The sequence below is a fragment of the Rhipicephalus microplus genome, unplaced genomic scaffold (assembly GCF_043290135.1).
Source record: "Rhipicephalus microplus isolate Deutch F79 unplaced genomic scaffold, USDA_Rmic scaffold_13, whole genome shotgun sequence".
Lineage (NCBI taxonomy): Eukaryota > Metazoa > Arthropoda > Arachnida > Ixodida > Ixodidae > Rhipicephalus > Rhipicephalus microplus.
The window spans coordinates 13,734,544-13,756,934 of NW_027464586.1; the positions used below are offsets into that span (position 1 = coordinate 13,734,544).

General features: G+C 48.0%; 1 long non-coding RNA gene and 1 other non-coding gene across 2 annotated transcripts in view; one reads left to right on the top strand and one right to left on the bottom strand.

Annotated features, from left to right (window-relative positions):
- The window catches only part of LOC142784019 (uncharacterized), a 204,983-nt gene that overhangs the window by 95,575 nt on the left and 87,017 nt on the right, over window positions 1–22,391 (top strand). Inside the window, exon 2 of the long non-coding RNA XR_012888562.1 lies at window positions 20,848–21,426. This is a non-coding gene — a long non-coding RNA (uncharacterized LOC142784019). The remainder of the gene's footprint in view (window positions 1–20,847; window positions 21,427–22,391) is intronic.
- On the bottom strand, window positions 7,641–7,775 carry LOC119165947 (U4 spliceosomal RNA). The gene has a single exon (XR_005109090.1). It is a non-coding gene; the product is annotated as a U4 spliceosomal RNA (small nuclear RNA).

The following is a 22,391-nucleotide window of genomic DNA, read 5'->3' on the forward strand; positions in this document are numbered from 1 at the left end:
TTGCTTGGGTTCAAGCGGAAGCCATGGTCCTCCCATTCGCTGCTTTCAACTCTAGCTTGGACCGGATTTTCACTTCGCTGTTGCAAACGGAGCCACTCGAGTTCCATATCGTGCTGCCGCTGCCGTTCCCTTTCAGCCATCTCCGCTTCTCTTTCTTCTTTCAGCTGTCGCTTCTTTGGTTCTCTTTCTTCTCTCGCCCTTTCAGCTGCCAACTTTTCTCTCTCCAGCTCCAGCTTCAATTGCTGCTCTCTTCCTTCTTTCGCTCTCTCAGCTGCCAACCTCTCTGTCTTCAAGTCAGCTGCTTTTTCTTCCTTGGCCCTTTCAGCTGCCAGCCTCTCTCGTTCCAACTCAGCTGCTTTTTCTTCCTTGGCCCTCTCAGCTGCCAACCCCTCTCTCTCCAACTCAGCTTCTTTTCCCGCTTTGGCTCTTTCGACCGCCAACCTTTCTTTTTCCAGCTCGGCCGCCTTTTCTTCTTTGGCCCTCTCAGCTGCCAACCTCTCTCTCTCCACCGCCTCTTTCTCCTTCTGGCTTACCCACTTCCGTAGTTCAGCGCCAGAAAGACCCATCCTCTCACCAAGAGCTACTAACTTTTCGAGATTCATGGTGTCTTGCAAATTAAGTCTTGCCGTGTGCAAAAAGTATCTGCCTAAATCAGTCTATCGGAACACTCTCCTGTACTCGCTAACGAGAACACTGAGCAACACACAAAATCGTTCCGATAGCACTATCAACAACTCGAGGCTCTTTCTCACTACTTTAGACACACTGTGCACCAAAAGGTCCTGTCGCGGACGCCAGATTAATAGTCTCAGGTCCTGGGAGGCAATCGCCGGGCTAATTCCATGGGCCGAAGTATCGGCCCCCCGAACCGCACCATGAAAGCGTGGACCATTTAGAAGTGGTCCTATTTGGCGCGCCAGCGGACGCCGGCTGTGGCCCAAAGAACAAGACAGAGCCGAGAGTTGATAAACAAAACAAAATTATATTCCCGGTTATGGCAGATCAAAACGATACACAAGTATGCACACTCGACAATAGTTGAATACAATATGTCACCAATCAAACAATGTACTACACAGTACAATCAGCCACTCTTGAAACAACGGACACAGACAACAATTTGCACTACAATGCAGTCGCATGCATCGAACAACCAAGACACTTAGAGACTAACGAGTTAGAAAACTTATTCAATCCGAAGTTCTTAAAAGTCTGGATGATACTCTTCCGAGAATCACTCACTCAGAGTCCAGCGTTGTTGTTGTTTCGCTGCCCCCGAAGTTTCTCTTCCAGGAAACCTCGCGTCTTCACTTGGTCGCTCTCCAAGGTTCAAACTTCTTCGCCAGAAACACGTCGGCTTCGCACACGCAGGTGTTGCCACGCGTCTTCGCCCGATAGCGGTAGACACACACTCTTGCCTGTAGCTCGAGTCGTCACCCCTCAGGTAGAAATCTTCATCTTCTCCTCCTTTGCCACGGAAGACAAAAGGCTTCGCCCACAAGGTGGTACACCCTACGCACTCTGGCGCATACTTTCTTCTTCTCCTGCTTTGTCACTAAGGACAAAACCTTCTCCGACAGACACGGCGGGATACCCTACGCAATCTGGCGTTAACTTCCTTCTTCTCCTGATCTCCCATCTCCGGTGCTCGGTTAAAGACCTTCCGGGCGCGATTCCAGAAAATTCTCATCATATCGTCGGCGCGACGCGCAGCGAAGGCTGAGGGAAAGCGTGAGACGGTACGAGAGCCGTCCGCGACGGATGACGCAACCAGGCATCACCACGCCCCTTTCCATCGAGAAATTTCCAGGGCTTGCTCGGCCGCCGACGCGAGGAGGTTCGTTGGCGAACCTACGCTTCCGAGGGGAGAGGGTCGCGCGCCCGGGGAATCTTTGGATGCTTGTTTTCTTTTTTTATCGTTGCCCTCTCGGCGCTTCGTCGCGAGAATTTGGCGGCACGTCCTTTTTTGAGCGCTCGTTTTGTGACACCTGATAAATATTTTGTGTAGCAAACACTAGCTCTTATAATTTCCACTTTTTTTCATCCATAGCAAAGGCCTCGTTCTGGCAGAGTTGATACTTCCAGGTGGTATGGGAGGAAATATTTGTCAGCTGCCATGTCGTAATACAGTCGACGACCGATTTACCGGATGCCCCAAATTCCGAACATGGACAAGCCTGATTTCATGGACTCATCCCCGACACCATTTTGTTCTTCATGAGGTCAATGTATGAAAAAGTCCGAAATTCCGGATACTTATAGCCTTTGCCATCTGAATTTCCGGACTTTTTACCGCTAGCCGCGGACTACAAATCGCGACCAAACGCCACCGATTTCATTGTTTTGGCCTAAAACTTAACTCGGCATTGCAGGCTTGGCCTAGCGCGGCCAGCAGCACCGCGCCTACAGCACCGTGGCTGCCGCACTCTCGAAACCACACTTTGCTGCAACCTAGCGCATACCAATCCGTTGCCAGCCGTAGCCCAGTCAGACCACTCTGTTCGTTCACGTGCTTTTTGTCAGCTGTACAGTACATTGTGTGCTGCAGCGCGGTATCTTCAGCGTTCACGTTTCCCCAGCGTTCGCATTTGCCGAGTTTTTAGCTGTTTGGTGCAGCCTTTGTTCAAGCAAATTCGCCGTTAACAGTGACCGCACCAACTGCTCCTTCATCTTTGTCCACGTTTTCAAAGCGCACAAAGCTACCTCATACGATTGCAATGAAAAAGAAAGCCGCCATCATCAAACAAGAGTAGGGACGGCGAGACGACAGCGACCATGTTGCTGACCACGAAGTTCTTCTTCGTTGTACAGGTTTCGCTGCTGACGGTCACAGGATTAGCGAGCACGAATGACACGTGCGCGCCGCCGGTTGACATCATCTACCTTTCCGTGGCAGATCTGCATGTGCGGACGCCGATACTGACCTTCTGTATGGACGCTCCGACACAGCGACAGTTGCGCATGTCCGTGATATCAGCGACCGAGGCTATAAAGCATCCACTGCAGCATTTCTTCGACAGTGGGCACGGCGAGACGACAGCGACCATGTTGCTGACCACGAAGTTCTTCTTCGTTGTACAGGTTAGCTACTCTGCTTCCAACATAAAAACTAGTGATAAAGTCATGTTAGTAGTTGTGCCGTGCCCAAGCACCTGCTTAAGTATTGCATATGAGTGCTATTGTGCATGCAAAACGTTACTCTGTGGTGACGTTGAGACAAACCCAGGACCCACGAACACTGATTTATTACACAGTATTCTTCAGGGCCAAGCAGATATGAAGGCTGAAATACTGCTATTAAAATCAATGAACGAACAAATAGTGTGCAACATGGACTTGCGATTTCGAGCAATTGAAGCCAAACTACAGGAATTTAAAGAGCTCTTGAATCCACTGCAGCTTCCTTTAAAACTGTGCTGTCATGGCAGAGCTCCAAGTTAACTGATCTAGAAGACCGAAGCCGTCGGGCAAACCTTATCATTCATGGTGTTCTCGAAAACACAAATGAAAATGACACCTGTCTTCGAACTGCTGTTGTAACCGATATATTCGAGAACACATTGGGAGTGAAGTGCAAGTCCATAGCCCGCATTCACCGTCTTGGCCGCCAAGGTAGTCGTAGGCCTGTCATAGCTTACTTTTAAGATTATCAGGAGAAACAAGAAATCTTAAAGAATTCAAATAAATTGAAGGGCTCCAATATTTATGTGCAAAATGATTATAGTCAGTGCACGCTGCGCAAGCGCCGCCTGCTTTGGGAAAGTGCAAAAGCTGAACGCGACAGCAGGAGACGGGTTACTCTTATTCACGACAAGATCAAAATTGATGGCAAACTTTTTGGCTGGGATGAAGCCAAAAATGTGCGTGTAGCCCTTAATTTGCAAGCTACAGATTCTGATTGACCCGCTTGACAGTGTGTGTTCAAAAGTTTGAGAGTGCTTAACGTAAAGGCGCAAAGCCTGTCAAATAAAGTTGACAAGCTCGGGTACCTTCTACTTACCTACGACCCTAGCATTACAATAATTACAGAAACCTGGCTGCACGAAGGTATAAATGATTCAGTACTAATTCCTCCGAGATATCAAATCTTCAGACGTGACTGGCCAACAAGAGGTGGTGGTGTAGCAATAGTTCTCAAAAATTGTATTAGTGCTGGGCCCCTTCAACAAATTTATGAGCATGAAAGTTTATTCCCTAAGGTAAGCTACTGGGGCCATTACTTCACCGTATGTGCCATCTACAGACCACCCTCTTGAACACACGGATATCTGTCTAGACTATATGCCCACATGTGCACGTTTAAAAATGATCGTCTGATTCTTGCAGGTGATTTTAACTTGCTCAATGTTGACTGGCGCGTTCCACGCTCGGGCTCTGATGTAACAACGTTAAACTCTCTCGCTGACATTGCCTTGATGTGCGATCTTGTGCAGATTGTTAATGAGTGCACCAGAGAGGCCGGAAACACCCGTTCTACACTCGACGTAGTCTTTTTAAATTCCGATGTATGCAAATACACGGTCTCTATTGAAGATGGCATTTCCGACCATAAAGCAGTATTTTTATCCTTTGGTATTGGTGAAAACAAAGCACACCGACAAGAGACCGGACATGTCATTAAGGGTTACTCGAAGGCGGATGACCAGGCCATTTTGGATTATCTGTGGCTCTTATGTCATGATCTTTCTGATGATGTGCCGATCGCCTGGAACGAAATAAAAACTGCGATACATTACTGCACTGATTAGTTTGTGCCAAGAAAACGGGTTAGAAAAAACCGAAATAGCCACTGGATTACTAGAGATATCATACATTTGCACCGCAAGCTAAAACGAGCTAAAAAAAGAAAAAAATACCCTGCAGACTTATCACGTTGAAGGCCCAGCTTGCAACTCGGCTAAGCGAAGCTAAGGCAAGATACTTCAACCACTCGCTTCATAACTTTTTAAAAACTAACCCGGATAGATTCTGGCGGTACTTGTGCGTTGCACACAAAACACCGATGGAGATATCAGTAAATGGCTGTATTGTTAACAATCAAGTCAAAATTGCAAACCAATTCAATCAGTATTTTCACTCAGTATTCACTCAGGGTGATCATGCTGACACAAACATTATTTTTCTGTCTATTATATCTGCCGATTTCATAATTGTCGAAGGTGTCCTTTCACTGTTACTGAATGTTAAGGCTAAATCTTCCGATGGTCCCGACGGCATAACTAATGCATTTTTGCAACGTTACGCTGAACCTATCGCGCATGTATTCACCCATATTTTTCGTTTTTCGTTTCATAATTCAAATCTTCCCGATGATTGGCGAATGGCACGTGTTATTCCCGTATTTAAAAAAGGTGATCGCCTAAATGTTGAAAACTACCGGCCAATATCATTAACTTCCGGTCCTTGTAAACTTCTTGAACATATCATCACGCATTACATAATGTCATTTCTTGAAGAAAACAGTTTTTTTGACTCCTTTCCAGCATGGTTTTAGGAAGGGCCTCTCGACTACCACTCAACTGGTCACCACAATTCACGACTTCGCAATGGCACTTGATAAGGGCGACCAAATAGAAGCAATCTTCTTAGATTTTAGAAAAACTTTTGACTGTGTTTGCCATAGTAAATTACTCACCAAACTTTCAAACATTGGCGTACCCATTACTGTAATTAATTGGATCTGCTCCTACCTTACCAGCCACAAACAGTTTGTCCAGGTCGAGGGCTGCTGCTCTGGGGCTCTACCTGTCACCTCGGGAGTTCCACAAGGCAATGATCTTGGCCCGGTCTTGTTTCTCATCTTTATCAATCACATCGTTTCATCAGTTGAAACCTCCGCCATAAGCTTAAAGTTTTTTGCAGATGACTGCATTCTTTACAAGCCAATTAAAAGTAAAAAGGACCAAGAGTGCTTGCAGAACAACCTAAATTCTCTCTCCGATTGGTGCCATACCTGGTCGATGGAGTTAAACATTAGTAAATGGGTCTATATGCGAATCTCAAATAAAATTACCCCTTTTGCATCACGCTACACCTCAAATAATATTCCGTTGATCAAAGTGAGCAATTTTAAATACTTGGGAGTCAATATTACCAATCGACTGTTGTGGAGTAACCACATTGACGACGCTTGTTCTTCAGCCTCTAGAAAACTAGGGTTTTTTAGACACAAACTAAAAAACGCGCCAACTCAGATCAAACTTCTTGCATATAATACATTTATTCGACCCCGTCTAGAGTACGCATGCGTAGCATGGGGCCCGTATTTTAAAAAGGATGTTTATAAACTTGAAATGGTCCATTGGCGAGCGGTAAGATTCATCTATGATGGCTATCACAATCTTGATTCACCTTCATGACTTATGGCTACTAACAACATTCCGCTCTTGAAACAGCGTACAACTATCGCCAGACTCAAGTTTCTTTTCCTGCTTCGTAATCATCAGTTTAATATTGATCCCGGTAAATACATCTCTCCCTCTTCTTCCAGGAAAACCAGGCATGCTCACAATCATGATCTGACACCTTACTTTGCACGTGCTAACATTTCAAACATTCCTTCTTTCCGAGAACCATTAGCGAATGGAATGCACTGCCTTCAAATGTTTTTCCTGAACGTGGCATTCTCGACTTTGAAAACTACATGCATCTTTGTGTAATCAACACTGTTGATATTTCAATGCTAGATTACCTCATCTTATTATTTCAACTGTGTAGCTTTACTTTTTTGTGCTTGAAACTGTTTCTAGAAGTTTGTTGGCTTTTTTTCTAGATATGTATAACTAAGCATCTTATTTTGTATGACTTGTTTTTCAGTAGCTTTGTGTATTCTAACTTGCTGTATAACTTGTTCGCTTTTTTCGCTATGCTCCCTTTTTGTGCCCCTCCTGCTTGGTCTACGGACTGCAGTATGTAATAAATAAATAAAATAATAAATAAGTTCAAAACGGCCAAGTCACAGGCATAGGTGGGTAGGGAGTGGAGAATTTCTAAGCAAACTGTTTCAGACTTTATGCAGAACATGGCAAAGATTTTGGAACTGAGCGCCAAGTCAACCAAGGCTGCAAAGAAGAATCCAAGCCAGGGTGTTTACCCGAAGCTCGAGGAAGTTCTCCTTGTGTGGCTCAATATCACTATCACCAAGAAAATGCTGGTGTGACGTGACATCCTGATGCAAACGTCGGAGGTTTTTGGCCTCCATATGAACGAGAAAGATTTCAAGTTCAGTGATGGATGGCTTTGCAACTGAGGGAGTCGCAATGACTTGAAATTCAAGATGTGTGGGGAAAGCAGTGCCGTCAACAATGCCGTAGTCGCCAAATGTCGGAATGGGAGGCTGCAGTTTTTGCTCCAGTAGTTTTTATCACTTTATTTTCAACTGCAACGCAACGGGACTGTTTTACAAGCTCCTGCAAAAAAAAATGCTTGCGTTTGCTGGTGACCCCTGCTACAGCGAAATACAATAGCAAGAAGTGCCTCCCTGTTTTCGTTCGCAGGAACATGTCAGGCAGGAAGAAGCCTCTGCAGCTTGCGATAGGGAAGTTGGAGCATCCAGGATGTTTCAAGAAGCCAGCAACTCTGCCTGTTTTCTACGAAGCCAACAAGAAGGCAGGGTAACACAGCAGCTATTCCAAGCGTATGCCCACAAGCTCGACAGAAGGTTCGAGCAGTAACACTCAAATGTGCTGATTTTTGTGAATAAAAAGTTTTCAACTAAAAATTGTCGCTCCTCAGTTGCCACTTCATTGGCTGCGACACTGCCTCTGCGCATAACTGCACTGCGCGTGGCCATATCAACGACCTAAAGGCTGTAAAGATTGAATTTATGCCACCAAGCACCACATAAATCCTGCAGCCGATGGACCAAGGCATGATTTGCAACTTGAAGCATTTTTATAAATCACGCATGCTCAGCTGCCTGAAGCTGTGCTACGGACAGTGGGAGAAGCTACGCGGTCGACCTCAGGTCTGAACATGACATGCTTGCAGACTCATAAAAGGCAGTTACGCAAGAGACCATTCGTAACTGTTTTCGCCATGCAGGCTTCACATTCGACGCTCGATGCTAAGAAGGCTGTCTCACCTAAAAACGACAGCGTGTGCAATGAACTTCTGCCTGCGGACATTGCCTTAGATGATCTGCGTGCTGCTGACGTTTCGATTCCAGCCGGCATAACCTTTGAGGGCTTCGCCGACACTCACTAGCACTTCGAGCTGTGTGGGAGATGGACGGCTGACGAAATCAGTTGTCAAGTTGTGGAGGATTCTGACGACTATGACACCGAGTTTGAAGAGGCAGCGCCTAGACAGCCAACGAGCTCGGAGTTGACGCTAGCACTGATGACGCTGTCATCGTTGTACAGTGGCAGCATGACGTTAACCAAAATCGAGGCCGAAATGATCGCGGGCCAGCAGAATGCCCTGCAAAAGAAAATTAGTAATTTTTTTGGGCCAAAGTATTGTCAATGAGGTTGCACGGGCCACATCGAGTTATTTCCACAAAGTATTTTTAACACAAATGGCATTTTTCAGAGCCACCTAAACAATACATTCGCTGGATTGCAATGAAAACCTTGTACCCATACCATTGCCTTCTCTGTCACTGAAAAATACTCGTGAAAAAATAGGCAGATCCCACGTTCAGAAGAATTCGATGATATGCGAAGAACGAAGGAGAACTGTTGATGTGTCAATTTAAAATTAGCACAAAGTTACAAGGTGGAGGTAATTAATGCCGTACATGACTTCCGTGCCATAATTACCATGTTTGAATGTGTTAGTTACTTTCGTCATCTATTAACGTCACGTGATACCAAATTTATATATTTGGAGCTAGCAAAACGGTCGCGAGCGCGCTATAAGCGTGGTATGTCGTCATGTTCTTACATGACACGCGTGTCAGGATAATTAGGTTTGAGCCAGTCATATATTTCGTCATCCATTGAAGTCACTTAACACCAAATTCGGTATATGTGAAGCTAGCGAAACGGCCGCGAGCGGATCGTGAAGGGCCCAACATACTCCAATGTAGCGTTCACGCGCGTGCACGCTGGGCACAGCGACGCAATGTTAGCAAAACTCGAGCACTCTATAGTCTGACGCTAGGCGCGACCAGCGTCTGTCGGCGCGTCCTGACGGCAACTGGCGCGAAATGCGACATGCTCCATCTCGGGCCAATGCGCTTTCTTTTTTTGTGGCGAAGGGATGCCGAATGTGCTGAAAAGCGCATGGGTCAAAGCAACGCAGTGCGGCATGCGCCTGCGAGTATATGGCAGGACCATCGCTTGGCGTGGCAATGACGTCGTGACGCGACGAAATGAACGCCGGCAAGCACGTGCATCGCGTCACGTCGAAATGTATTGGCGCCTTGAGTGTGGCATGTACTCTTGTTTTCACATGACACGCATCTCATAATTATCATCTTTGCACAAGTCACATACCGTCATCATCCATTGGACTCACATGATACCAAATTTGGCATATGTGAAGCTAGCGAAACCGCCGCGAGCGCATTATCAATGTGGCATGCAGTCATGTTGCTACATGACACGCATGTCGTGATTATCATGTTTACATGAGTCATTTACCTATGTCGTCTGTTCGCGTCACGTAATACCGAGTTTGGTAGTTGTGCCCCGCCGCGGTGGTCTAGTGGCTAAGGTACTTGGCTGCTGACCCGCAGGTCGCTTGTTCAAATCCCAGCTGCGGCGGCTGCATTTCCGATGGAGGCGGAAATGTTGTAGGCCCGTGTGCTCAGATTTGTGTGCACGTTAAAGAACCCCAGGTGGTCGAAATTTCTGGAGCCCTCCACTACGGCGTCTCTCATAATCATTTAGTGGTTTTGGGACGTTAAACCCCACACATATCAGTTTGGTAGTTGTGCAGCTAGCGAAACGGCCGTGAGCGCATCATGAGTGTAGCATGTAGTCATGTTGTTACATGACACGCATCTCATGTTCATCATGTTTGCACCTTTGTCATCCATTCCGTCCCGTAATACCAAATTTGGTATAATTGATTCTAGCGAAACGGCTGCCAACGCGTCATGAGCGTGGCATGTAGTCATGTTGTTACATGACCTGCATGTCATGATTTTATTGTTAGGGTCTGTCGCTTGTGTTCCCCTTGCAATCATGCCATACCATACCAGTTTTGCAACATGCCATGTGAGCGAAACCACTGCAAGAGCTGCAGGACCATAAAATGGAAATTATGACACACATATCACGATTTTCATTTTATGACTAGTACAATATGTTCTTCATACAATCACGTTGTGCCATACCAAGTTTGGTGTCAATACCATTATTGAGACGACCAGGAGAGGTAAAAGTTGTAGGTGGCTAGATAAATAGATAGATGGATAGATAGATAGACAGATAGATAGATAGATAGATAGATAGATAGATAGATAGATACGCTATAGGTCGCCGAAGTTTGCTAAGAAATGCTTTGCATTTGAAAGGTGCACTTTCGCGTGCATTCGTTTCTTCGGACTGCCCCGTTTTCTGGATGTCCTCGCGATCCTTTGAGGGTCGAGTAAATTAGACGTCGACTGTAAGATCACGAGCTACCTCATGCAAACAGGCAGAAAGAAAAAAATTGGCCCATCCCCGTATCTGCATGTAATCTGCAAATGTCGTCGAAAGAAAATAGTCTTGCGTGTGGAGAGAGTAAACAAGACATTTATTTTATGTTCCGCGTGAGAAAATCGGTGAATGGTATTCTGGAGGCACTGCGTTAGATTGCCTCGAGCGTGCAGCGGAGGCGAACGAGCGCATCAAGTCACGTCACACGTGAGACATAAGCACCATCTGGCAGTTGTCTTGGAAAACAAAAAGCGTGTCTTTGAGATGGGTGTGCGCGCCCTTCTCAGAGGTTATGAGGAGTAGAACACAAGGCATCGAATAGGTGCCACCACCGTTTCGTTTTAGCAAAGCGTTGAAAATACTCGCCTTTCCATGCAAGCGTTGCATGGTCAGTACAGCGTGATAACCTCTTCGGTCTTTAAAATTAGTTATGTATGCCTTTTCTAGTAAGAGACGCACATGCACAATATATACGTGTTGTTATGGGTCCCCAGACATGCGCAATATATGCTTTTAATGGACAATTGCACAAGCATGAATGGTCAACCTTGAGCAACATAGGTGGGCGCTGCGGATGGGATCGGCCGCTTCAAGTACCTGATGTCGTTAAGAGTGGATAAACAGACAAATGTACAGACAGACAGACAGACAGACAGACAGACAGACAGACAGACAGACAGACAGACAGACAGACAGGCCAAAATTTTTGCGTCGAAGGTCCCCAAGAAAGACTATCGTCTTTAAAAAAACCATAGCACATACACGAAGTGAATGATGATGAGTGAGGTGAAGCTTCGCAGGCTCGCAGCTCAGTCGTCCAACCGCCTGTCAGTCCACTCTCCTATCAATCCTAACCACATACAATGTGCGCGTGTAGTTGAGATTGCTTCACCCACCTAGTGATCACTTCACGTACTGCAACAGTGCAGCGCCATCTAATAAACAAGGTAAAAGTAAGGGGTGGCTACAATAATGCAGTACGAAGGAGAACTGAGCCACAGTGCAAGAAGCTTCTACATTCGCAGTCATCAACTACTAAAGGCAATAACCCTACCGGGTATAAGTCTACACCCACACCCAATAATGTGGACTAGAGAGCATTAATGCATCTGTAGCTCACTAGCTATTAAAGCATCCAACCCATTATTCAAAGTCCACAGGCTGGTTGCCTGCCCATGGCAAGTTATCTTTTCGTAACTTGTCTTCCTTCCCATTTGCATTACATTTACTACGTCCTCTATACTTTCCTTGCTATCACTGCCTCTTAGTTCTCAGTAATGGTGTGTATAACAAAGAAAATAAAGCCTTGAATTTTACCAATGTACATGGTATGCAATTTAAATAGTATCACACTTAGCTCATGCCAAGGGTAAGCAAAACCTATTTTTTACGTACAAGTTTGTCAGTGCTGAAAGTTAAAAATGAAAATTTTGCAACATCAAAAAACTAGTGCACGTGAAAGTTGCCCACATTTCTTTTTCCCAGAGAAAATCGCAGAAGTTAGCGAAAAAGAAAACAAAACTCACTCTTTTGCAAGCAAAGTCAAGTTTTCAATATGTTGGCCATAAGAATATGGTCTGTCTAATCAGAGGGTAGGCTCAGTGAGGACATACAGGACCTTCGACGTCCTCCGGCTCACATTTCGAAGCTGGTAAGGCATTCCTGAAAAGGAAAGAAAAAGAATAAGGTTTTTTTAAAATTTCAAATAATTGAAAGGCTTCGTAGAGAAGAACTCTAATCAAATCAAAACCACACATTGTATCCACGCTAGAAGTTGTCTTTGATGGAATAAACTAAAGAAGGTTCCCTACGGTACAAGAGAAGGGCCAGCCTCCTGAAGCCACATGAAAGAAGTGTCACGTTGATGTTTGACAAAATACACTTGCAACAAATCTTTGACTACAAGGCCGGAAGGTCAAGACTAACTCCTGTTAACAGCACTTAACCACTAGAAACAAAGCACACTTCAATGGTCCAGCGTTTATAGTGAGCATATAATAATGTGGCACACATATGCCGAGGAAACACATAACGTGCTAAGACAAGTAAATTATTCATGACTATTGCACCCTTCATAATATGGCAGCAATAACAGACAATAATTCAATTTACAGGATGATGTCACAATTTGAAGGAAGGAGCAATCTAGCAATCATGCATCCACATGCAGCGGATCCTCAAAAACCTTTGTTTCACATTGCCTCACATTGTTTCACTAGCTAAAGTGCATCAGAAATATATGATGTGTGGCAAAGCCTTAGAACAGTAGGTCGTCCTCTCGAGTGCCTCCTAGTGGGTCGCCCTTTTCATAAGAAGAAGAGCAGCTCGTGCAGAGAGTCGGTCCCCGCATTGACTGTCGCTGTCGTGATTCATCAACGAGTGTCCGCCAATAAACGTCTTAACAAGTTAGTGGAGAGTGCTGTCCCCTTCAAACATCTTTGGTTCGCATTCGATGCCCTTCGAGCTTCGATCCCGTACCGTGCCTTCTACCATGCACCAGGACGCCACTCAGCAAACGCTCCCTCCTACACCGACGACATGTCCCGGTGTCCCCCGCATCCGCGACCCTCCTGTCTTCACCGGCGTGGATTGCACCGACGTCGAGGACTGGCTTGCCATGTACGAACGTGTGAGCGTCCCCAATCATTGGGATGAGGCAGCTAAACTCGGTAACCTGTTGTTTTACCTTGCGGGTGTGGCCGGAATGTGGTACATTAACCACGCATCTGATTTCCCGACTTGGTCCGTTTTTAAGACCGCTGTCGTTGACGTGTTCGGCCGCCCTGCCGTTCGTAAACTGCAAGCTGAACACCGTTTACGTGAACGAGCACAGCAGACTGGCGAGACCTTCACAAGTTACATCGAGGACATCCTTGACTTGTGCAAGAAAGTCGACCTAAACATGTCAGAGGCTGACAAAATCACGAATGTTCTAAAAGGCATCGCCGACGATGCCTTCACCATGCTTGTGGCCAAGAACCCTCATACTGTGGTAGAAATCATTACATTATGCCAAAGTTACGACGAGCTGCGGCGGCAGCGCTTGATGACCCGTCGATCGCCACCACGTGATGCTGGTCTCTCGGCTTTGTCAGCGGTTCCTGACCACACAACCTTGCTCGCCGAAATCAAGTCATTCGTGCGTGAGGAAGTTGCCCGCCAGGTCTTTTTACTGGCTTTTGCTCCGCCGCAACATGCTCAGCAGCCATCAAGTACACTTGTACCTCCGCTCCGCCGAGCCATTCAGCAGGAAATCGCGCAGGTCGTTCCAGAATACCACAAGCCGCCTCCTGTATCTGCGCCACTCAGCTACGCCCAAGTTGTAGCCAGGCCGCCCCCACCGATTTCTGTGGATTGCCCTGTAAGTTACATCGAAACCACCGCGAGGCCCCACGCCTTCGGAGAAACTGTGTCGCCTACATGCGCCGACGTCACCCACGTGCTCCGAGTCCCGCCCACCATGCACTCATATCAGCAGCCGGCTCGCCCAACGCGTTCTGCAACATGGATGGAACCCGCGAACAGATGGCGTACTGCTGACAATTGCCCCATCTGCTTTGCTTGCGGTCGCGTCGGTCATGTAGCACGTTATTGCAATCGTGTGCAGCAACCGCAGGTCGCCTCGAACTTTCCCAGCCAATCAAGCCGCTCTTATGACCAACCGTCACCTATGTCACCGTCGTCCCGCCCCGCTCCGTCTACCCGCTGTTCACCGTCTCCGCGACGTCGCTCACTGTCGCCGATGCGGCCACGTCCACTCGAGGGCGACCAGGAAAACTAGTCGTCGCAGTCCACGAGGCAAGGGCTGCGACGCTGTCGAACTGCGGAAGCCCTCAGGAAAGCCCATCGAACGTGATAGACGTACTTGTGGATGGCGTTCGTGCATCTGCCCTTGTAGATACTGGAGCCGCCGTATCCGTCATGGACGCAAAACTTAGCCGATTACTGCGCAAAGTGACCTCGCCACTCTCCAGGCTCTCCCTCCGTACAGCCAGCGCCCAAAGCATTCACCCTACGGCGATGTGCACAGCTCGCTTTATGATTCAGGACGTGATGTATGCGGTCGAATTCATCATAATTCCTTCATGCTCTCACGACGTCATCCTAGGATGAGATTTTCTCTCCCGCCATGACACCGTCATTCATTGCGCACCAGTAGAAATAGAACTCACCCAATTCTCTTCTTTGACGCTGGCCGACAGTCCATCTGCCGCAAGCAAGTTACTCGTCAGAGATGACACCCAAGTGCCTGCAAACTCGTCCGCGACGGTGTCGGTCTACTGCGCAGGCATTTATGACACCGCTGCACTCCTCTCGCCATCTCATCGTGTTTTCATCAGAAAAGGCTTGCTGGTTTCTTTCGCGACCGTGCAACTCACTCACGGCAGCACCACTATTTTTGCAGTGAACTCATCCCCGTACAGCGTTACGTTGGTGCGAGGGGAATGTCTCGGCAGCGTGGAACCCATCGAAGACGAACAAGTTATGGAACAAGTTATGGATCAACCCGATGACATGCACTGCTCAATTTCCAGTACGCTTAGTGCTGTTTCGACATCTGCTTCATCATCCGATGATGTATTCGGTCCCTCCGTTCCCGACAACCTTATGCCAGGCCAGCGTTCCCAGCTTCTGGGCCTCTTGGAAGAATTCCGGTCTTCTTTTGATGTCGCCCAACCTTCTCTCGGCCGCACATCCACCATTACGCATCGCATCGACACAGGCACACAGCCACCACTGAGACAGCGTCCTTATCGCGTATCTCCCACAGAACGCCGTGTAATCAACGAGCAAGTCGACGACATGCTTCGCCGCGATGTTATTCGCCCCTCTAGCAGCCCCTGGGCATCTCCTGTCGTTCTCATCACGAAGAAGGACGGTTCTGTGCGGTTCTGTGTTGACTACCGACGCCTCAACAAGATCACTCGTAAGGACGTGTACCCACTACCGCGGGTAGATGACGCTATTGACAGCCTGCAAGGAGCGGAATTCTTTTCATCTCTCGATTTGCACTCAGGGTACTGGCAAGTACCTATGGCTGAGGACGCTCGACCGAAGACCGCTTTTGTCACCCCCGACGGCTTGTACGAATTCAACGTCATGCCATTTGGGCTGTGCAACGCACCCGCCACCTTTGAGCGCATGATGGATACTGTTCTGCGTGACCTGAAATGGCACACGTGCCTGTGCTACCTCGACGACGTCGTCGTTTTCGCTCCAGACTTCTCGACGCATCTTCAGCGCCTACGGCATGTTTTAACGCGTCTGAGTGACGCCAGTCTGCAACTGAACCTAAAGAAGTGCAGATTTGCAGCTCGGCAGCTGACAATACTCGGCTACGTTGTGTCCAAGGACGGAATTCTCCCTGATCCAGCTAAGCTTCGGGCCGTGTCCGAGTTCCCCAAGCCGACATCCGTCAAGGAACTGCGCAGTTTCGTAGGGTTGTGTTCCTACTTTCGGCGCTTCATTCGAAACTTCGCGACTATCATATCGATGCTGACGAAGCTCCTTGGAAGTAACGGACCTCTCCATTCGTGGTCATCACAGTGTGACGACGCTTTCACAACGCTCCGTCGTTTGTTGACGTCGCCTCCCATACTCCGCCACTACGACCCTACGGCCCCTACAGAGGTACACACAGATGCCAGTGGTGTCGGCCTTGGCGCTGTCCTTGCACAGCGCAAACCAGGGTTACCGGAATATGTCGTGGCGTATGCAAGCCGTACGCTTACTAAGGCCGAGACTAATTACACCGTCACCGAGAAGGAATGTTTGGCAATCGTCTGGGCCCTTACGAAGTTCCGACCTTATTTGTATGGTCGCCCATTTGATGTCGTTACCGACCATCACGCACTTTGCTGGTTGTCATCATTGAAAGATCCCTCAGGCCGTCTCGCCCGATGGGCACTTCGCCTGCAAGACTATGATATCCGCGTGCTGTACCGCAATGGAAGGCAACATGCTGACGCCGACGCCCTGTCACGCTCTCCCTTGCCTGACGACAACGCCCACAACTCCGCGTCTCACCTTGCCATTTCTTCCATTAGCATTCATACCATTGCTACTGAACAGCGCAAGGATCAATGGATCGCCTCACTGATCGACTTGCTGGCTGATCCATCCACTCCATCCACTCGCACGTTGCGTCGTCAAGCCCACCATTTTGCCATTCGCGACGACCTCCTACACAGGCGCAATTACAATGGTGACGGCCGCCAGTGGCTACTAGTCATACCTCGCAGTATGCGCTCTGACATATGCGAGTTTTTTCATTCCGATCTGCAATGTGCGCACTCCGGAGTATCAAAGACTTACCACCGCATTCGCCAACGGTACTTTTGGCGCGGCATGTACCGCTACGTGCAGAAATGCGTTCGCTCCTGCATAGATTGTCAGCGCCGAAAAGCTTCAACGCACCTATCACCGACAGGTCTGCAACCTCTACCTTGCCCTGCCAGGCCCTTTGGGCGCGTTGGAATTGATTTGTATGGGCCACTTCCACTGACGTCGGCTGGTAACCGCTGGGCCATTGTCGCTGTGGACCACCTCACGCGATACGCCGAAACGGCCGCTCTGCCGCGGCTACAGCGAGCGATGTGGCCTCATTTCTGCTCCAACGATTCATTTTGCGACACGGTCCACCCCAGGAGCTGCTCAGTGACCGAGGCCGCGTCTTCCTGTCTGAAGTCGTTGAAGCCATCCTTAAAGAGTGCAACATTGTTTACAGCAAAACTGCTGCTTACCACCCGCAGACAAATGGCCTCACCGAACGCTTCAACCGTACGCTCGGCGACATGCTCTCCAAGTACGTCGCCGCCGATCACACAAGTCGGGATTCCATTCTACCCTTCGTCACCTACGCATATAATACCGCCCCTCAGAGCACTACTGGCTTTTCACCTTTCTTTTTATTATATGGAAGGCACCTGTCGCACACCATCGACACAATACTTCCGTACAGGCCAGATCCGTCTGAGTGGGCGCCTATTTCTGCTACAGCCAAGCTTGCTGAAGAGTGTCGAGAGCTTGCAAAGACCTTTACTGCGCACGATCAAGAGCAGCAAAAAAGCCTTCGCGCTGACGCCAGCACTACTGCGCCCACGTTCCTCCCTGGAGCGCTCGTTTGGCTCTCGATCCCTACCACTGCAACTGGCCTATCTTCAAAACTATTGCCCAAATACGAAGGCCCCTACCGTGTCGTCAAACGCACTTCTCCTGTCAACTACTTGATTGAACCAATCGAACCATCTTCGGACATGCGCCGTCGAGGACGCGACATTGTTAACGTGGAGCGCCTTAAGGCCTACCATGACCCGCTCATTGTAACCACCTGTTAGGGCGCCAGGCGGCTCCCTTTTCGTACCCGTGGTAGTTGTGGCAAAGCCTTAGAACAGTGGGCCGTCCTCTCGAGTGCCTTCTAGTGGGTCGCCCTTTTCATAAGAAGAAGAGCAGCTCGTGCAGAGAGTCGGTCCCCGCATTGACTGTCGCTGTCGTGATTCATCAACGAGTGTCCGCCAATAAACGTAAACGTCTTAACAGATGAAACAAGCGCCAATAAGTACAAAGACTCAAAAAGGACACAGGATGAGCGCTTTTTGTGGGCGTAAATTCATCATGAACTTACCAACATGCCCAAGTGGCTGTCATTCTAGATATAACTGGATGAACCAGAAAAGTTCTGACAAGTGCCAGTACAGTGAACATGAGATTTCAAGGACACTCGAAATTCTGAACATGCCTGACTTCTTGGACGCATCTTTGTCACCGTCAAGTTCCCCTTAATGTCATTGTATTTGTCCGACATTTTTGGCGTTTATAGCTTTTGTCATCTGATTTTCTGCTATTTTGATTGCTAATCGCAAACTCGCAGACACTATCGATGCGACAATTTTGGTTTTCGTACTCTCGAAACCGGAAATGCCGCAATCCAGCGTACGCCAATTCGTTGCAAGCCGTAGCTTAGTCAAACTTGTGGCCACAGCCACATGGTCAGCAATGGGCTGTGCCTGTGCTCCGAGTGAGAAAAGCTATGCTGTTGTGCTATGGTCTTCTGTAGGCAAGCGTGCGGACTCGTGGAAGGCTGTTACGCAATAGACCTTCTTTAACTGTTTTCACCACATGAAATACTTGACGCCTATACGGCCGTCTCACATGGAGTGGACAACGTGTGCGAAGAACTTCAACCCCCGGACGTTGCACTCGACCTACTGCATGCTGCCGGTGTTTCTATTCCAGCCAGGATAACCCTAAAGGCCTTTGCCAATGCTGACAAGGACATCGAACTGTGTGCGAATTGACCAATAACTAAGCCATTACACAAGTAATGCAGGAGTCTGACAACTCTGTCATCGAGATCGAAGAGGCAGCGCCTACAAAGCCAACAAGGTTGGAGTTTCGAGTAATGACACCAAGTAAAGAGACAGCACGACTTTAGCTGAAATTGAGGCAGACATCATCGCGGGCAAGTGGAAAACCGTGTAAACAAAAATAAGTTTTTTTTCACCTAAGAGAGTACAAATGCAGCAATGCCTGCCACATAAATTTTTTTTCTTTCTTACATTATACATATAGTTCTAAAATATCTGTATAATGGAAGAAAGAAATATAAACGGTTCTTTTCAGAGCCACCTAAACGATGCATTTGCTGAATTGCAATGAGAATCGAGAAATTCCGCCATGACCATCTCTGTCAGCGAAAAACACCCAATAATGTGTTTATACTTGCATTCGTTTTTGGGAACTGCCTGATTTTTTTACGTTCTTGCGATCTTTTGACGGTCCGGGAAATCGGACATCCGCTGTATTATCCTCAATTTCATTGTTATGATAAGGAGAACAAAAGGCTGGAAGGTGCATCATTGACAAAGCTAAAAAAACAACATGAAGCTGAAGAGTATAGTGGTGTGAAAATTGGTTGTGTTCTCACTTCCAAGGCTCTGAACCCAAGTTAACTAGAGCAAAAAAGTGCTGCGCTCGCTCTGAAGGTATTTAACACCTTCTTGTCGTCAGCTTTGATAACTGAAGATGAAATTTTGCATTTGGTCCTTGGCACTGAAACATCAAATTTCACAGACTTTAATTGTAAATTAGTCAATCAATGTGAATGTGATAACCCCTAGCACAGGCTGCAGGCTGAAAACGCGTTGTTTGCAAGGCTAAAATACGTAGGCTCCTTTATATTTAAAAGACATAAACTAGAAGGGAAAAGAAGCTGCTCAATAAGACGTCCTCACGCATCACAGTGAGCATTGCCCCACAGGACAGTGTGTGCATTAAAATCACCTAGAACCAGAAATGGCTCTGGGAGTTCATCTAATAATGATTCTAGATCACGTCTGTGCAGCTGTTGATGCGGTGGTATGTGCACAGAACATATGGCAATGAGTTTATTAAAAGGTACAGCTCGAATGGCCACTGCCTCAAGGGCCGTTCGGAGCTTCAAGTGCTGGCATGCTATACTTCGATCAGCTATAATGGCCACACCGCCAGATGGTACGACAGCATCCTCTCGGTCTTTTCGGAAAATAATATATTGCCGTAGGAAGTCCTTGTGCTTAGGAGTTAAGTGCGTTTCTTGCACACATAGCACTTTCGTGTTAAACTTACTCAGAAGTTCTTCGACGTCATCTAAATTTCTGAGTATTCCCCTTACGTTTTACTGTATGATTTTGTGCATAGTGAAAAAAAAGGGAAAAAGTGCTGTGTGCAGAAAAGACGGAGATTAGCTCATTTTACAGGGCCTTTGTCAGGCCCTGTAATCGGCGTTTTCTCTTTTTTGGGGCGGTCGAGAGAAGCTCGCCGCTCCTTCGGCGCTTCCTGCGCCGTTTGGCTTAAACTGGTGTCCGTAGCCTCTTGCGAGGCACTGGACGCCCGCTCTACAGAGCGATCTGTGCGTCGCTTAGACTTCGCCTCGATCGACGAAGTCTTTGTCCCCAGCGAGATGGGGGTCGATAAAGCCCCCTTGGCCTCGTGATTGCCCTGGCTGCTGCCAGACCTTGTAGAGGTCACTGGTGTGGACAGGCTGAATGTGGGCAGGGCAGCGCTGGCTGCTCCCGCCGTAGGGGCTTGTGGCATTGGCCTCTGCACGCTAGGCGCGGTCCGGGCAACTGCCAAGGGCCTTTGTGGTGCCGACCCTCGTTCCACCACTTCGGCGAAAGGTGTTTTTAGTGCCAATGTTAACGAGATCCGTTGTCTTGCTTCCCTGAGTGTGATATTTTCCTTAACTTTTATAGTTATTATTTCTTTTTCTTTTTTCCAGGCTGGGCAAGCTCTGGAGTATGCGGGGTGACTACCTTCGCAGTTAGCACACAGGACCTCGTCATGACTACATTCGTCAGCACTGTGGCCGGTTGTGCCACACTTAGCCCAGATCAACTGCCCTCGGCAGCTCTGGGATGCATGACCCAATCGCTGGCATTTGAAACAATGCCTCGGGTTTGGAATGAAGGGTCGGACATGGAGTTTTATATAGCCAGTTTCGAGAGTATCAGGTAAAGTGGTTGAGCTAAGGTGAGTATCAAGTGCTGTGTTGCTATTTCGTTGTTGTTACGTCCGATATTGATGCGCTGGACATGTATTACACCTTGGTCCTTCCATCCATCAAGGAGCTCTTTTTCCCTCAGTGTCATCAAATCTTCGTCCGATACCACGCACTTCACTGTATTCATGGTACGGTGTGCGCTCATAGAGACGGGGATGTTACCAAAGGCTACAAGGTGCGAGAGTTTATTGTACTGTTCCTTGTCTTTTAATTCGAGAAGCAGATCTCCACTTGCCATCTTCGTGGCCTTATAACCGGTTCCAATGGTTTCTCTCAAGCACTTGGCCACAAGGAAGGGTGAGATTGCTCTAGCTTTTGTAGATGATTATTCGCAGTGGAGGACATGGTATTTTGGGAAAGTTTCTCTGTTTTTGGGCCAAAGTAGTGAGGTTGCGTCGGTGCGTACCCTTTTCGAGGCACGATCAGTTAGAGAAGGGGTCGAGGATCCCATGGAAAATTTCAGATTTTTCGGTAACGGCACCTACCACCTACCACGGAGTCCAACAAGGGGACGTGGCAGAGCATATGGACATGTCTGCGCAACGCCAGCGGTACGCAGTTACTATAACCCAATATGGTTTACCCTAGTTTAGATAGCCACACAAGGTTAACCCTTGCCGCCAGGGAAAACAGAATTGAAGAGAGGAGAGACTCATGCATGGCGAGGCAGAAATTACCTCCCACTACCGACACAACAGAAGCCGATACCCTTTACCCCATTCAAAACTAGAACGCGCGCAAGAAGTAGCCTTTAGAATGTTACAAACGAGATCGTACCCATCACGGGGCCGACTCAGCCATTATAACTCAGACATAAATTCACAGTGCCCAGATTGCACAGAAGTGTACTGTTCACTCGCGCACATGCTCTGGCAATGTCCCGCGTTACCTCAGGGACCTCTCACCAGTGAGTCCGACTGGGAGGAGGCACTCAGGAGCCCCAATCTCCGAAACCAACTTAAGGCAGTCCAGAGGGCCCAAGAACTGGCGGAACGCCACCACGTTCCCGCCCCGACTCGGGCGTCGCCTACGGTAGCGGCTGCTAGGATGTCCCACGTGGGCACCCTGGTGGCTTAAACTCCTCAGGACCATATATTAAAGTTCTTGACTGACTGACTGACTGAAGAGAGGAGAGAACAGAAAAGATTTAAGGTGAGAGGGAAAGACGAAGATGAAAAGAGGGAGAGAAAGGAAAAGGCGACTGCCGGTTTCCCCTGGGTGGATCAGCCCAGGGGTGCCGTCTACGTGAAGCCGGGGCCAAA